Below are 16,201 nucleotides of genomic sequence, written 5' to 3'. Positions count from 1 at the left end.
GACAGTGAGATTCCTGTTGTATCATTATTAATCCTGACCACATGTACATCTTCCAGCTCTGGATTTACGTTTATTTATTTTCATGATATTTACTGCTCTTGAATGTATGTAGAAACATCCATGTATCTTAAAATTCTGTAATGAAACTGTGTTATTGCTCGGTCAGTAATGAATAGCTAAGAAATATGGATAAGAATTACATTTACTGATAAAGTGTTGATAATGGAGAGAAACATGTCAGAGTTTTAGGAATTTGTGTTGCTGTATAATGCATAAAATGATGTAATTTTGTTATTGCCGATAATTGATATGATAGATATATTATCTAGACAGAACTGGGAAAAGCTTGGAATGTAAGGGAAATGATAAAGTTGTAGTTTAAACTGCTGAAAATGTAATGAAAATATAATTGATCATGATTATTTACCTTTCCAGTGCCACTTTATTTTCAGTTTTATTGACAATCTTTTGAAGAAAATTTATTGACAATCTTTTGAAGAAAAGTTGTTGAAAATATGGATAGGTAGATAGGTTTTTGGATAAGGAAAAATACAAGCTGAATCTAGCATGATGCTTAGATTCCTTTTGCCCACACACAATTTGACATGCAATGTACTGAAACTGTGTATCAGGGAAAATTTGAGGTAAATGATTGTAATAGTATGTCAAACTTTCACAGAAATCAGCGAACATAAGGAAATCCCATTTGACTTTTTTAGCGTTAGACATGTTTTAAAGAAGGTTTTCCATGGAAAATTATGTGGCTCTTGTGATCTCGTGCTCCAGGTTTGTGTACTAAAGCATACGTAAATGATCCAGGCCCAGCTGATTGTATTCATACCATGTGTTCAGAAGGAGCTCTTAGCAACATCGTTTGTGAAGGTTTACTAAAAGAAAGGAAATTAAGGTTAATCAGAGCTGCAAGGGAATGTAAGTTGAGTTTTTTAGGTTTTATGTAATTCAAAAAGTGTTTCACCTACTTTTATGTTGATTATACCCACATTTTCTTGGAGCTTAAAGGCCCTGCCCATCATCAACTTACATATTATTTGTAATGGTAAAGACTGATCCATATTGTTTTTCCTACATGAATTTCTAATTTCTATCGTGAAAGCAATTTCCTTAATATGTTATTTTTCATGAAAATCATTTAATAGAATGGCCATGGAAAGTAAGCACCACCCCAGCAAACAGTTACTTCATTACATTTTTACTATGGTAAATATAGAGAACGCAGGATGGCCATTAGAGCATAATTTTTTCTCGCTTTGGAAAATGAATAACTTGATGATGGATGGGAAGGACTATAAATTTTAAATTGCCCATCTCCAACTTGAAGCAAAAGATACTGTCGTTAATGGTTGTGGTGGCATATCAGGCATTCTTATCAGATGCTGCGGTGTACATTTTTTCCATGCACTGGTCAGTCGTATGTGGAGATGTCAAGGAGCTTTGTATGAAATCGTTGCCATGTAGTAATAATTTGTGTAACTAAAACTCTTACAGAATGATAGTTTATAGTGTTGAATATCCTCAGTGATCATGCTTGTTTGTGACAAATACAAATATATCAGATATCTAATATATGCTTAGCATATATTAGATTGGTTGGATTGGGTTTTACACCATTTTATTTAGAAAATTGTTTATTCGTACTAGATTGCTGCTTTCTTCATTAGTGAAATAGTGCCAGGAACACATGAAGAAAAGTTGCATTTGCTCACATTCATAAGTTGATTATAGATGAGTGGAGATGGTTTTTAAGAATAATCAAGAATCTCCTGCACCCAATATACAGGGGATATTAAGGCTGCTGCATTGAAAGTGTTAAGATAAATCATGGCCCCTAAGTCAAGTTAGGTGAGGTCTTCCAAAGGAGTTTACATTTCCCTTTTACTGGAAGAAGGGCAGCCTTGGGCTGCAGGAGCCTTTAGAAAGAGGTCACAGGTAATACTAGGACTCCTTCATAGAAATTGGTCCTGGAATGATGTATATTAGTGTGATAAATAGTACACAGCCATGGAAAACAAAGTCAGTTACATTCCACAGTTACATTTCTGGTAACCCTAACTACAACTTTGTTATAGATTTTGTTATAGATTTTCAACTTATGTGAATCTTTTGTAATGTAAAGGGGGCTATTTTTCATAGAAAAGCATCAGCAATAGTTATTTTACTCTGTCATATTGAAAGAGTAGATTATTATGAGGTTAATGTTTTACTGTGGCTGTGAATGAAACCATAGTAAAAGTGTTAAACGGCATTTTTAGTCTGTGAAACAAGGGATTTAAGAGAAATTTTTTTTTTTTTTTTTGTATGTTCAGCCTTATTTTTGGTTTTAGAATTTTTCATTGGTTTGTTGGGATTTCTACAAATATAATGTTTTAAAACTCCTGTTCTTAATGTATGTTATACCATGGCTGAAGAAAGATTCCTGCTACAATCTAGTTAACCTTGTAAATACTCCTTGATGATATAGGTGTCCTGCCTTGCTGTCTTGTTGTTCCTGTACTTAGGCTGATGGAGGTCATGGCCTGCAGGTTCATGTTTCTATTACATTCAAAGTATGAAGAACATATGAGATTTTTGTGACTTGTTAAGTCTGATGCCATCAGCTAATGCAGAATGTTGCAATGCTTAACCATTACCAAAACAAGGAAAAACACCATTCAGTGAAAAGTAAATAGTACAAGATTCTTTAATTATCAAGGGGAAAGTAGATTCTTTACTCGATCTTGGTATATCAGAACATATTTGATTGAATGATTAGCTTATTAATGATAAATTTGTACATTGTATCTGTTACTGTAAATATTAGGAGGAAAGAAAAGCATACATTACTATACAGAGCTTTATTTGATAGAATGCTTAGCATATTAATGATTAACTTGTACATCGTATCTGTTACATTACTGTCAATGTTAGGAGGAAAGAAAAGCGTACATTGCTATATAGAGCTTTGCTGTTTCCCAAGTGGTCATTGTACATTTCATTTTAACCGATCTACTTGTTAAGATTTGTGATCAGATCTCACTGTTTTCTCATTGTGTATTTGTTTTATTGTGTTCGTAGTTGTTGCATTATTGCAGTGTAGTATGCTATAGTATAATGGTCTTTTAGATCATTAAGCTTAGGTTTATGTCTCTTGGGAGACTAGTTTTGAATGTGCAGTAGCATTTTAAACTTTTAGAAGATGCATTCCTCACCATGGTCTAGATTTGGTTAGGTTAGATAAAGTCATCAGGTGAGGCTGAATTAGGTTGGTCACTATACTGGAACTAGAAACTATTTAGATGCATTGAGAGTCAAATTGCTTCTTTTTCATTCTCTAACTTTTGATATATCCCTATTGACTAAATCATGATTGTAGATTGTAGAATTCTCTTTAGATGCCTGTAAGGGCCAGGTAAAATGGTATTGAAGTATGTTATCTCTGGTGAGGCATTAATTATGGAAGTGGTTGTAAGCAGAATAAGATTTCAAGTAACATGATCAGTTGCTGGTTGCGGAGAAAGATAATACAGTACAGCCCGTGAAGCTGGCCTCGTGGTTGTGTAGAATGAGGTCATGTATCACTGCATCTGATTGCACATCCCCTGTCTCTGTTGTATCCTTTTGTTTCAGTTGTTTGTTCTTCTTTCAAAAGTGGATAATTTTAGGATGACTGAGTTGCAAGTACAAAAATAGGTTGTCAGAATAAAGATTACAGGATTACAGTTTTCTTAGTTAATGCTTTTTTTCTTTTTTTCAAGGAAATGGCTAGAATCTTTGCCTTATTGCAGCTATTAGTTGGTTAATAACAAGTAATTATTTAATTTAGGTAAAGAGTTGTTTGATAGTGGCTGGCTGGTTGTGTGCAGTACTACGCATTTCAGTAGGATGTAATACATGTACTTATATGACAGTAATCTGTCACAGTATCTATATAGAGATGGAAATGGAAACTTGGGTTTTATTTGTGTTTCAGTTGTTTGTTCTTCTTTCAAAAGTGGATAATTTTAGGATGACTGAGTTGCAAGTACAAAAATAGGTTGTCAGAATAAAGATTACAGGATTACAGTTTTCTTAGTTAATGCTTTTTTTCTTTTTTTCAAAGAAATGGCTAGAATCTTTGCCTTATTGCAGCTATTAGTTGGTTAATAACAAGTAATTATTTAATTTAGGTAAAGAGTTGTTTGATAGTGGCTGGCTGGTTGTGTGCAGTACTACGCATTTCAGTAGGATGTAATACATGTACTTATATGACAGTAATCTGTCACAGTATCTATATAGAGATGGAAATGGAAACTTGGGTTTTATTTGTGTTTGGCCAAACATAAGTTTTGTTTGTAGGTGGTAGTTGTACCATGTATCATTAGAATTCACTTAAGCATAAATTGTAGAATTGTGCTTGTGTCCTGCTCAATATGTAAAATACAGAGGCAAACAGACTTATTTTAATTCTTGATATAATTACCACTGGCCTAAGTGCAATTGCTCCGTTTAAACTTAAGGTTTGTGATCCCTATCTTATAAAAGTTGTCATATTGCTAGCCAAACTAGGCCTCTTCAAGGTCATCATTCTCATAGTGGCAACCAAGCAGGTGGAACTTCAACTCTTGAATTAGATAATTGTCATCGGGGCTAGGTATGCTTTGAAAGGAGGGTGGTAGAGTTGCTTAATACATTTTGCATGAATTTCTTCTTGTGCAGTTTAGGTCTTGTGGACTAGAGCAGTTTTATGGAGCAGAAACACTTCATTGGTCTACATTCATTGTTATTTCTTCTTGATGACTCTGTACATTTTTCTAATTAAGTTAGCATAAAAATCACCTACAGTTCTTTCTTTTTGTGGTCTATAGTGAATTAGTATAGTGCCATGACTTCACAGAAAATCGAGGTAATGATCTTGACTGCTGCAGATTTCGGCTTGAGGCTGCCCTCATGTGTTGATCATGAGCGCTGCAGTTTCTAAGGATTCCATCTTTCCAGAAACAGTAGGCATCCCCAAATGCTCTTGGATTAATTAAGAATACTTCAACTTGAAATTCTAGCTTCAGCACTGATTTCTTTGATTGCAATAATCCTATTATCCATAAAGAAGCTCTTGACCAAGCTTGCAGTTGCTTCATCATAAGCATCTGAAGGCTCTCCTGACCAGGAGTCATCATTATGTCTATAATGGCTTTGCATGAATTCTTTGATCCATCTTGTTTCTGTGGCATATGAAATTATGTTTTTGCAATACATGACCAGCAAATATTTGTGTGTATCTATTGTTTGGATGCTTTCTGTGGATGATGCTCATGTTGGTGAATAACAAATTTTCTCATGCGAGAATTCAGGGTTTCATTCTTAGCAAAAAAAAAAAACTGGGTTATGAAACTATTATTATATGGTTTGTTTGCAAAATTTTTTGACTCCCCACTGTGTTCTTAAGGTGATTACTTATATAACTGCTGTCTGTGCATGAAAACATCAGCTATTTTAAAAAAAATTTTTTCTTATACTTTGTCGCTGTCTCCCGCGTTAACGAGGTAGCACAAGGAAACAGACAAAAGAATGGCCCAACCCACCCACATACACATGTATATACATACACATACACACACGCACATATACATGCCTATGCATTTCAACGTATACATATGTATACATACATAGATATATACATATATACACATGTACATAATTCATACTTGCTGCCTTTATTAATTCCCGTCACCACCCCGCCACACACGAAATGACAACCCCCTCCCCCTGCACGCGAGCGAGGTAGTGCTAGGAAAACATCAGCTTACATTATAATATTCTTTGTCTACGATAAAAGTTTTATATGGTTGTGAAATGAAAATTTAGATAACGAGATTAGAAGGATGTTGAGTGTAATATATATTAAAATCAAAACAGTATGATGTTGTAATGCGAACTACTGAGCTGGAAATGTAAAGGGTTATGAATTCTGTTTAAGATGAAAATAACAGCTGTCTTTGTGAATTGTCGTGAGTAAATGCTTTGTAGACGAACTGTATTGGAGACATCAAATGCAGGGCATGATAGATGTTGCTCTGAAAGTAGAAAAGAACAGGAGAATACTGAAGTTGGAAAGTAAAACAAGGTGAAATAGGGTAAGGCTCTGATTATGGATGACTTAAGGAAACATTGGTTGAATGCAATAATGAGATGCTGCTACTTTGCATGTACAAAAGAAGTGGGAGGGAGTTTATTTTTGAGGGACTAGATAGATGCAGTGAATATTTAAAAGAAAAGGTGTTCAAAAGTAATGGAAGAATTGTAGATGAATTATTCTGTTGGAATTAAAGATATGATATGTTGCAGGATAGTGAAAATTAGTGTTAAAAACAAATGGTATTGTTAAAATTCTTGATCCAGATAGAAATGTAATGGGGAGTAGTGAGCATTTGTGGATTAGATGTTTATCTTGGAAATTTTTTTTAGAATATATGTGAGTTGGGAATTATGTATTAGTTTCAGGTAGAAAAATTAAGGAAATGAAATATAGTTGTGAATACTTGAGGCATATATGGGATTAGAGAAAGGCTGATATTGGCGGTGTAAGTGATTTATCTAAATTATGTTTTTGTCAGAATGATTTAGGGATTGGATGGTCAAACATTCAGGTAGTGGTTCGTAGGTATTTTGTGTCACCATGGCTGTAGATGATTTTGAAGATAGAATGTGTATGCTTGAGTATATTTCTAGTGTTTTTGAGTAAGGTAGTACAGGATTGCAGGTTGTCATGTGAAAATTCTGCCTCTTCGACTATGTATGTATGATGGGCAGAAGATACTGAGTGTTGAAAAGTTAAGATAGACCATGTTATGTATAATAAGCAGAAGATACTGAGAGTTGAAAAGTTGAAATATTTAGGTAGCAAGTACAGTACTACTAGGACTCCTCATGTCCCTTTCTCTTACTCTCTCACACATGTATGCTCTGTCTTCCTCTCACATGATTTAACTCTTGAAGTGTTAAAAATGTTTCTTTTGCCCAGGTTCCTGCTTCAAACATCCTGTCGATGACGTCATAAGTTTAAAGTAAGTGTAATGCTAGATTTTTTATATATCTTTTAAGGTATATGTATAGAGGTTTATCAGAGTAAAGAACATTGATAATTTGTATGTTGATAAGATATGCAGTTTATGTTTATGGATTAGAAAAGTAGACATTACTGTGCAATGTGTATTGCATGATATATATATTCACTTAAAAGCTGTGTATTTCATGTTTAGTAATTCAAGTATTTTAGTGATTACTATTATTTAAGGTTACAGTTTATAATATACATGATGTGTATTGTTGTGCGAATTTTTTAATTCAGAGATTCAAATGTTCTTAAAAACGAATTTAATTCATTTGCATAACAAATTGGTTATATGATTTATGCTTTTCAAAAGGTGATTAGGCATTAGGGCATGAGAGTCGTATCTTGTATGGTATTGTATTGTACACTGCAGCGCTAGAAATAGTTTTCATATGTAATTGACATGTTTATTTGTTGCATGTGATAGTAGAAGTTGATAGCCTTGTCATGTGTCTTCATGTATCAGTTTACCTGTTCCTAGACTCATGGTGATTGGCTTTCATTCTCCTCCTCTTTCTCTGTGGTGTATGTTTTTTCTTATTCTTTGATTGCCATGTTGGATCTTGGAATTTGTAGTTTCATTTCTAGTAATTTTTTATCCATCATCCTGTAGGTTTTGCAGACAGTTTTTTCCAGTACAACTTTATTTCATCAGTGTTATCCATAAAACTTCACCACTTTGCAGCAGGATCTGCATCTTCATTATTCTACCCCTTGTGGGGTCTTCCCTATTTGCTTGATTTATTTTTTACCCTCCGTCTGCTGACTATATAAGCTTACCAAGTATTTTCCCATGATCCCATCTCTCCCCTTGACTTGAATGTACCTTTCCTTGTGATTTCTCTTTATAAAGCTGAGAGTTGATTTGACCCCAAGATCATGAAGTATGTTGTCAATGTTTTGTTTGTTCATTCATATGACTCCCTATATTAACCTTAATACTCATATCTATAGTGCCTGTAAAAAGTTGTTTACTTTAAAGTTACAACTACTTGGAGGATGGGTGTGCATTAAGTATTTTTCACCTATCTTGATATACTCAAGTCCTAATTATGGATATAATATTTTTTTCCTATTAACGTCTGTAGCCATCTCCCCTTTGTTTCTTATTGTTTTTATGAACTGTATGAAATTTTGAGTATTATGAATTAACCCTTCCATTGTTCTGTTAATTTCTTTACTTTCTGTCGAGTATCATCATTTGTTACTTTTCTTTTGACCTGTCTGGTGACTATTACAGTAGAATGAGAGTTAGCAAATTTAATTAGTCTCCATTTTTAATGGCATTTTTCCTTGTACAGTTATTTTTTAGATATGTCTGCATCGTTCTCATTTGTCTAATCCTATGTTTTGCTATCCTTCCTCAGTAATCAGTTTTCATTGTCTCTGTGTTATTTTCTTTGTTTTGATTTTTACTTGTACATCCTTTAACTGTTTCTTCTGCATTCTGAAATTACTTATGGAGCAAGCTGATTTGTGGAATATAATCAGACATGATGTTTGGTGGTGGATTGTAATGAGACTGATGATTGGTACATTGGAACTGAAAATGAAATGAGTCATACTGATTGTTAGTTTTTGTTTGGTCATAGGATCAGTTGATTGTCTCACTGGGTCGTCCTCTTAGAGATATTGTGAAGGGTAATACTGACTGGTGACTTATTATGGCTCTCACTGACAAATTGGTTATGACTATAATCATTTTGATAAATTATAGTTATTTCAGTGGATGTTGATGGGTGGATGATTGTACTCTCTGGTTGTTAGTGAGTTGTGTATGTTTTGGATTGAGGGCTGGCATGCTGAGTGGAAGGTTTTCAAAGAGACCTGTTGATTAGTAGATTGTAGCATCATGCTGATAGGTGGAGCTTAGAAATGGGGATTGATAGACTGTAGTTAGGCATGTTACTAGATGGTGCATCCTGTTTGAGAGACATAAGGCTGATAATCTCAATTTAACTTTGAACTGATTTTCTTAAAAAGTGATGTGCATAGTGTAGGCTGTTTATGCCCTTTTTATAACACATAACCTATGTATATTCTTATAGTTTAGTGGTAGAGCATTCTTTGATTTGCACATTTTATCTGATTATATCTATTAGAATAATTCAATGTTTTGTATGGTGGCCCTTTCTGTACTTATTCTTGAAGGGGAAAACACTGTCGTGTCCCATTGAACTGTAGCCGTTTTCTGTGAATCACGCTGAAGACTTTTATAGAAAAGAGTGAAGTGAAGGTGGGTAACTACTGTAGAATGTATTTCTTTTTACTGTATGGATGTATGATGATATTGATAGTATTGTAAAGAAAATTATTTTATAATTATTTATTTTTCCTGTTAAATGGCAGAAGACAAATGCGTAATTTTCATTATTAATGATAATTAACGTATTCCTGAAACTAAAGGCTGTTTGAAACTTATTCATACACACATTTGGTGAAGAACGGTGTCCCAGATTCACCTTGTGTTTTCGTACACCTATTCCCTAAGGCGCCCAAGGAACAGAAAAGGTTTATAACCGAGGTATTATTGGTATTATTGTATACAGTATCAGACAGGCTCCTTTAAAAAGCAGGTCCTTCTCCCCACGTTAACTTTAGTGATCAGGAGCTGTCTGTGGTTTTGGTGTGCTGACTCCCACACAACTTACGTTTGTTGGCCGGCGATAGATTTCCTTCCCACGTTCGTGTAGCACATTGCTGGAAAAATTAGCATAGCAGTGAGTGACCGAAGTTTGGAAGAGATGTGTGTTATGAAGTTTCTTATTGTAAGGTGGTTAGAAGTAATGTCTTTGGTAGTTGAAGTTTATGAATAGGGCTGTTTGAGGATTGATAATAGCGACGATACGACCTTGCGACGCTTTGACCTGGCCGTCAGAGGTTGTCATACCCAATGATCGCACCGTAGCGACGTGCTCAGTGAGTTAAGTTTCTTTACTCCTGGGGCGGCAGCTGAACCTTGGAGAAATATAAGATTGTCCTCAGTGCACCGCGGGAGGCATGTGGTCCGTCTCCCCGATATTTTGATTTGTCTGGACAAATGATTAACCGATGAATGCTTTATACAAACCAGGTCTGGTTTATATATTGTCATTGGCCTGGAGAACGTTACTGTCGATTCTGGTCTGTGTAAGTAAAAAGCGAGGGCCAGTTTACCAGGGTGTTTTGATATTTCGTAGTAGGTACTTGTAGTTAGGTAGGCTCTCTCTCTCTCTCTCTCTCTCTCTCTCTCTCTCTCTCTCTCTCTCTCTCTCTCTCTCTCTCTCTCTCTCTCCACTGATGACAGTTATAACCATCACTAGCTCATAGGTTATATCATTACATGTTCCTGTCGGGCTCGTCCTCCTTCCTTTTCTAGATTTGATTCCCCCCCCCCCCCTCCCCTCTTTTCCACTTCCATCTTGTAATTCTTCTTCCTCTTGAAGCTTCTACTTTCCCTCCTGCTCCTCCATCGTCCTTTCTCTCGCGTCTCCTCCTCCTCCTCTTGTATCTTGTTTTACAGCCCTTCCTCTTTTGCCTCCTTCTACCCCCTCCCTCCTTCCTTTCCCTCCTTCCCTCGTCTTCGTAGTCCTCATCACCTGCCTTGTCTTCTCCATCTGAGCACTACTTAGTCTGGTACACATAATCTCGCCACACGGGAGATATCTATTGATTGTGGTGTCAGTAGGTCAGAGGTCAGCCCTTCCGGTGGCATACTGTCTTGCCAACATTCGTCTGGTTTTAAAGACTCTCCCATCATAGTAAGGCCGGGGCTCAGGTTCATTTCGGGTAGCTGCCTTGCGGACGTGGTGTGCGTTGGAGAATGAAGACCTGAAATGTACCAGGTCATGATGTAGGGAGGGAAAAAAAAAGTATTTTTCCTTTGCAGAATCCCTTCTGAGGTGTGTGTGTGTGTGTGTGGGGGGGGGGGGGGGGGATCCGCAGTGTCTGTTGTTCCCTCAACGTCCGTGATGTTGCTCTCACACGGGAGATTTGTAAGTTCCGAGATACTTTTGTAAGTGTTGGCCACGAGATGAGACCAGCTCTGGCGACACTGAGGGACACACTGGGTTTAATATCGTCAACACCGGGCGGACCATCTGTCCGGGTGTCTCGTTACCTTTTGTGAGTTGAGGTACGTCGCTGGGGCGCAGGGGGGCAAGTTCGCCTCCTCACGGTCACTGGGGGGGGGCCATAGAAGGGCGATGTTGCTGGCGCACTAGAGAGTCCTTACTTACAGGGAGGTTTTCGTTGGTTCTCTAGATCGGTGTGGCTCTCGCGCTGGATGCAAACTGAAGCTGATATATATATATATATATATATATATATATATATATATATATATATATATATATATATATATATATATATGACATTAGTTAGGAGATTTAGGAGATGGTGGGGGTTGGGTTAGATGTTGTGTTTGAGCACGTAACAGTCTGGCTGGTGAGACGGCACATTCCTCCGGTAATCTTCCTTCCTGTTGGTCATATTCACTACACCAACCCACCCACACACCGCCAGTCGTGGTCTGTACTCTACTCAGTAGTGAACGAGAACATGCTAAATCCTTTGTCTTGTTACTAAATAGCTTTTGGCTTGCATGTTAGACCATTGGACTCCACACACCTCAGCCCTATCACATCTGTTATGTTAAGGTATCCATATGAGGTTACTGTTATTCTCGATACAGTTGTGGAACCTACCAGGAATTCTAGTAGGTGTACACAGTATTTATTTTCAAATTTTTCCGTGTGTTGCATGTCAGGTTTTTCATTATGGTGACGCTGGTGACCGGGAATTTTGGTGGAATATTTTGCGTGTGGTTAGGTTAGGTTTTCCATTAGATTGCCGGTCATCTCTCGGCTGAAAAATTATTTGTGGCACAAGAGGAGCCCAGGTTTAATAACGGCAGCATCGGGTCCTTACTGACGCAGCAATAACATCCAGGAGTCGTGCACTCATACTGGACACATGTTGTTTGTATACGTACCAAGTAGACGCGTTTGTTTTGAATAGAATTAGGGGAGATTAAGAAAGAGATCTGAACTTCTGGAACCTATTCTCTCTCTCTCTCTCTCTCTCTCTCTCTCTCTCTCTCTCTCTCTCTCTCTCTCTCTCTCTCTCTCTCTCTCTCTCTCTCATATGTTCTTACCACCTCACTCACGAGTTCTCTGTTCATGTTAAGTTTTTTCCGCCCATGAATCCCTGCTTAAAACTTGATCCAGGATTTCCATTTTACGTACCCCCAACTTTCTCGATATCTTTCCTGCCTTTCCCGGGACATTTCTTGACTGTGTCACCCCCTTTGTATCCTCAAGAGAGACACACACAACGTTCAGACGCCTGACTTCCGTTCATAAACTTCAAGAAACGCGACACTAATTTCTGGAAACGCTGTGGTTTGTCAAGTTCCGTGGTGACTCAGCCTTGGGTGGGTACTTTTGAAAGTGGTAGTGTATGAAGTGTGTTTACGGGGAGCAGTCTGTACGTGGGCCACTCATGTCCTTGGTTGCTCCCTTATTCACATATGTAGATATGAAGCATTTTTTTTTTTTTCATCCCGAAGTTGAGTTTTGTTCACAACATGGCGTTCTATCTCCGTGGTGAATCGTTTTGAACAGGTTAGATATATGTGTTGGACGTTCGAAATGGTTGACTCTGATATCATAGGGGATTGAGGCATTAAATACCGTACACTTCTTCAGTTCAGGGTTATATATATATATATATATATATATATATATATATATATATATATATATATATATATATATATATATATATATATATTTATATATATATATATATATATATATATATATATATATATATATATATATATATATATATATAAAATTTTTTAAATTTTCCAAAAGAAGGAACAGAGGGGGCCAGTTGAGGATATTCCAAAAAAGGCCCAGTCCTCTGTTCTTAGCGCTACCTCGCTAATGCGGGAAATGGCGAATAGTTTAAAAGAAAGAAAGATATATATATATATATATATATATATATATATATATATATATATATATATATATATATATATATATGATCGCTGCAGCATTTTTTATAAACGCACGTCTGATTCATGAGCGATCATACCTGGGTGTCACACGTCAGAACAGAATGTTAGCCTATTGATGGGTTTGCCACGTCCTTCTGCACCTTCAGCCCTCCATCCCACACACACACACACACACACACACACACACACACACACACACACACTTGACCAGCTAAGGATCGCGCCGTGCGCTGAAAAGGGTTGGGTTAATCCCTTCATGATCCGGGCGGTGCTTCCTTCCCCTCCAGTTCCATTCACCATTATCCCACCTTATTTTCGTCCACCATGGTCCCCTCGTTCATCCCTTCTGCTCTCTCTCTCTCTCTCTCTCTCTCTCTCTCTCTCTCTCTCTCTCTCTCTCTCTCTCTCTCTCTCTCTCTGAGGTTGTGCCGTTGTCTTTCCGTTGGGAACCCCCCTGCAGGAGGAAGGCGGAGGCGGCTGTGTTTGTGAGTGGTGGTAACCTGGTAAATCAGGGCGTCTCATGTGAACATTTTGGATAATTTATCGTCCGTCAAGGCCGGGTCGACCCTGGACATGCGCCAGCGGGCTCTTCTCCAGCCCCTCCCAGCCCCAGGCGCTCTCTCTCTCTCCCCCCACCTCTCCACGGCCCGGCACCATACACATCCCCATCCCATCCTCACTCAGACTTCCAGCTTCCCCCTCCAGGTTCCAGTCCTCCCCCTCCCCTTCCCTAGGCGTCCGTTCGAGTGAGGGACGGGGTTGGGTGTGGGAGGGGAGGGAGGGGTCTATGCTGTAGGAGAGAGAGAGCCCCTTTTTCCTTGTGATGTTTAGTAAGTGTTGTCCTGGGTACATGGGAAGTGCAGACCATGCTATACTCGATGATGGCGGCCTGTGAGGAGAGGTTATCTCCCAGAGAACAGTCATGATATCGTAAGCCGTCTAGACAGGGACGGGTTATAAACCAGACAGCTCGTATTATGACCTGACGCCCGCGGACGATGCGTTTATGGGATGGTGAGGGAAACATGAGGATGGTGTGGATGTGGGGCGTGTTGCGGGGGAAGGAAGAGGCTGTGGATTAAAGGTTAGGAAGCAGAGAGGTTTGTGAAGTTGTAGATTAACTCTTAGGTATAAAAATAGTTGGAGTATGATTTCTATTTAGGGATCATCTTCCCTTCAGACGTATGAATGACTTTTCCACTTACTATCCCCCTTTCTTATGTGCCGTTTGCATCTCCTGTAACCGTTCTCTTTATGACAGAAGCTCCTGTTGGTAGTCACAGGAACTAAGATTAATAGAACGGAAGGACTTTGACTCCTGAAGTGAGTGCAATGGAGTTCTAACCCCATATTGGAAGATATTAAAAACTCACAGGTTAGTGTGGTAAGAGGAGAAAGGCATACAGATGTTTCAGAGAATAACCTGCAAGGTGTTTGCCCGTGGCCCAAACAGTGTTAATGGTAGACTTCAAGAGAGGTGTCTTCTGTGCAGAGCTTGCTTGGCTTCAGGTCACCATAGATTGTCATTTGTCTTGCGTCGGTGTGAAGCTGCAGGTGACGTTGTTCTGTCAGTGGTCGGCTGGCGTGAACTTGAAGATGGGTTTCATTAGAAACCCGATATCTCTCCTGGGGCTCACCTCCGTCGGTCCATCTCACTCGAAGTGGTTTCTATTCCACGTGAAACGGTGAACGATACTTTCGCGCTGGTGGGGAAGTAGATATCCTAGTAATCAATTGATTAGGGTAGCGGCTTCTTGATTAGCAGGGTCGAGTATGTGTTTTGGTGTCGGGATGGCGGTGTGGGCACCAGCAGACCAGGGTATGATGCATCCTCCAGCTCCACCTCTTCCCCAGGTGGAGTCCTCCAATGGCCCCTTACCCTCTTTGGAACTTACCCCTTTTCCTTCAGAGCTCCCCTTCGCTGGGGAGTCCTAACCTAGCAACCCCTTCCCCTTGCGGAATCCTCCCTCCTCCGTTTCCCCCTTACCCTGGGGGGCGTCTCTCTCCACCCACCCCAGCCTTCCAGATATTGTTTACACTCACGTGTCGGACGTCGGTGTTTTTGTGGTGGCCTGGAGGAGTGGCGGCCGGCCCGCCCGCCCGCCTGCCGCTCAGAGATATTAGGCCATTGTTCCGTTCCAGGTTTTGAGGCAGTTGCTTCTGGCGTACCGACTGAAAGTCTGGAATCTCCGGGACACTCCAGCAGCTCCTGAGGCGGCGCCCGCGTGGTTGCAGTAAACGACTGTCGTTCTGTGGAGATTATTATCCTTGTCCTTCGTCGTCCAAATTGTCCGTCTCTGCTTGAAGAGTCGGAGGGAGTGGGAGCGCGTGGAGGGAGTGGACCATGTCACCTGAGGTGGGATGACCGCTTCATACGGTTGTGTTACTGTAATGATGATGAAATGATTAGGTTTAGTCGTCGTCGGCTGGGTGTTGTGGAAGGTGGTCAGGGTGTAGACTTGAAGACTGGGTGGAAGTGTTCTGGAAGGCTGGTAGACGACCCTCCCTCCGCTGTGTGTGTACTGGAGGGCTGGTAGACGACCCTCCCTCCGCCGTGTGTATCTTGGAGGGGGGGGTTCATGCTGCCCCTCTTCCACCGAGGGTGTGGAGGGAGGGATCCCCGAGTCGGAACTTATATAAAAGGATTCCCATGTTCTCCTGACAGTTTGTTTTGTGTCGTTAGTGGCGGGTTGGAGGAGGTGACCACGATGGTGGTGGTGGTGATGGTGCTGGCGGCGGCGGAGGAGGAGGAGGAGAAGGAGTGGGAGTAGGAGGAGTGTGGGGGAGGCCACCTGTCTCCCTGTGGCCGGCTTCATCCATCTTCGTGTTTGGTGTTTACCTCCCCATCCCCCCCTGCTCCATTCCCTACCTTCCCTCCCACCACTGTCGTCTGATCTTTACTCTTCCCCCATTCCTACTCCTCTTCCCCCTCCTCCTACCCCAACCCCATCTCCGTGTCTTCCCGCTCCCTCCTCCCTCTTTCCTTACTGATGTCCCTCCAGCCAGAACCAGGCTGCGCACGTTACCCCTTCGATCCCCTCTCTCCCCATCCAAATGACATTCGGAGAGAGAGAGAGAGAGAGAGAGAGAGAGAGAGAGAGAGAGAGAGA

The 16,201-nt window shown here is 39.7% G+C and overlaps 1 long non-coding RNA gene across 1 annotated transcript in view; it reads left to right on the top strand.

Annotated features, from left to right (window-relative positions):
* Window positions 1–16,201, top strand: part of LOC139746995 (uncharacterized) — a 79,917-nt gene that overhangs the window by 7,745 nt on the left and 55,971 nt on the right. Inside the window, exon 3 of the long non-coding RNA XR_011712289.1 lies at window positions 6,995–7,037. This is a non-coding gene — a long non-coding RNA (uncharacterized lncRNA). The remainder of the gene's footprint in view (window positions 1–6,994; window positions 7,038–16,201) is intronic.

The sequence above is a fragment of the Panulirus ornatus genome, chromosome 67 (assembly GCF_036320965.1).
Source record: "Panulirus ornatus isolate Po-2019 chromosome 67, ASM3632096v1, whole genome shotgun sequence".
In the NCBI taxonomy this organism is placed as follows: domain Eukaryota; kingdom Metazoa; phylum Arthropoda; class Malacostraca; order Decapoda; family Palinuridae; genus Panulirus; species Panulirus ornatus.
The sequence above is the reverse complement of the archived record's forward strand: the minus strand, read 5'-3'. Positions and strand labels throughout refer to the sequence as shown.